Raw genomic sequence first — 1,677 nt, forward strand, 5'->3', positions numbered from 1 at the left:
GGATGATACACTTTAATCATTTCAGTTAAAATTGACCATTTTTCTCTGCCGGCTGCAGTAGCACCAGGAAATCTCTTTGTTTAAAGTGTCATTGTGAAGCTTGGGGGATTACCCTTTTAAAAAATAGGGATGTCATTCTAGATGACATGCCTCCAGACCAATAAAAAAAAAAATCTAGTTTTTAAAGCAGCACCATTTTTTGACAGGTGATAAATTGCCAAATTTCTACAAACCAAATATCCTTTTGAAGCTTTTCAGATGAAAAATGTGAAAATAATACGTCAATATTGAAAAATTCCTCATTCAGACATTTTTCATCACATCCCTCTAATTAATGCTTTTATTTTGTTAACAGTGTTATTTTGTTTTAAGTAGAACAAAAACTAATTTTCACTGTGTGAAACTAAGTTTTTGCAACAGCATATTTGGCAGCTAATTGATATTTTGTTTGTCCAGTGAAGCAGTTAAAAATAATCTCATCCAGATTCATTGAACAAGGATTAGAGTCAGATTATGGTCACAGTCAAAACAGCAGCACAGAGCAGCTGTTTGCTTTCACTCTGTGGATCAATATTTCATTAAAACCTGCAGCTTCGTTCAGTGTTTCATTGTCACGGACTGAAACCTGGAGTCCCATCGGAGCCACATTTAATCTGATAACCTCAGTAAAAAGATGGAACTGCGATGCAGGTGAATCTGTCGTCCTCTGATCTGATGAAAGATTGATGCAGAAGCTGATTCAGACGAGGGGTGATGATTTATTCATCATGATGACATTTAATTAAGAATGTCCTGCAGGTTGTGGTGCAGCGTTCTGAGAATCATCTGTAAATCTCAATCACTGCTCAAATAAAACAACAGTGATTTTTTTTTTAAATTATGCTTGTTCGAATGCAAATTATCTATGAAGGTTGAGATTGAAACAAAAAAATATGCGATTGTTGCAATATTTAGGAGCTGCACACATGGTTGTTATTATTCACTGAAAATTATTTAAATAGCTTTGAACAGTTTCATTAGAGGAGACTTTCATTTAATAATTAAAAAGCCAGTTTAGTTTTTTTCTAAAGATTTATATTTTACCTTAAAACTGAAAATTAGGAATAATTTAGTTTCTTTGCAGAGCTCTGCAACTTTCAACAGCTTCATAAACAAATCACATTACTACTGATTCTGTAAAAACTACAAGATACACTGCCCAGGCAAAAAAAAAAAGTCTCCACCTGGATTCAACTCAGGTCTATAACTTCGGGTTGTTGCAGTTGGTCAGGTCTAGGTTCAGCAACAGTCTGTGCTCAAAGAATGAGATCAGCTGACTACCTGAATATACTGAAAGACCAGGTTATTCCAGCAATGATTGTTTCTTCCCTGATGACACAGGCCAGGATTCATCAGACTGGAATTGTGAAAGAGTGGTTCAGGGAGCATGAGACATCATTTTCACCCCACAGAGTCCAGACCTTGACCCCAATGACAATCTTTGGGATGGGCTGGATAGGGTTGGGCATAATCGTATCGTGTGCAATTAATCGTCAGAAAAACATTAATCGATTACTTTTTGGCACTTGACAATTAATACAATTAATGCCACCAGACAAAGTCCGCCTGGTAGCGGACTCTGTCATTTTATTTTTTAATGACAAACATTTTTTTAAAAAGTTCAGTAAATAATTTATC

The 1,677-nt window shown here is 35.5% G+C and overlaps 1 protein-coding gene across 1 annotated transcript in view; it reads right to left on the bottom strand.

Moving 5' to 3' along the window:
• LOC106523955 (DDB1- and CUL4-associated factor 6) overlaps positions 1-1,677 on the bottom strand; it is a gene marked incomplete at its 3' end in the record, with an annotated part of 13,740 nt that overhangs the window by 7,318 nt on the left and 4,745 nt on the right.

The sequence above is a fragment of the Austrofundulus limnaeus genome, unplaced genomic scaffold (genome assembly GCF_001266775.1).
Source record: "Austrofundulus limnaeus strain Quisiro unplaced genomic scaffold, Austrofundulus_limnaeus-1.0 Scaffold171, whole genome shotgun sequence".
Classification (NCBI taxonomy): Eukaryota; Metazoa; Chordata; class Actinopteri; order Cyprinodontiformes; family Rivulidae; genus Austrofundulus; species Austrofundulus limnaeus.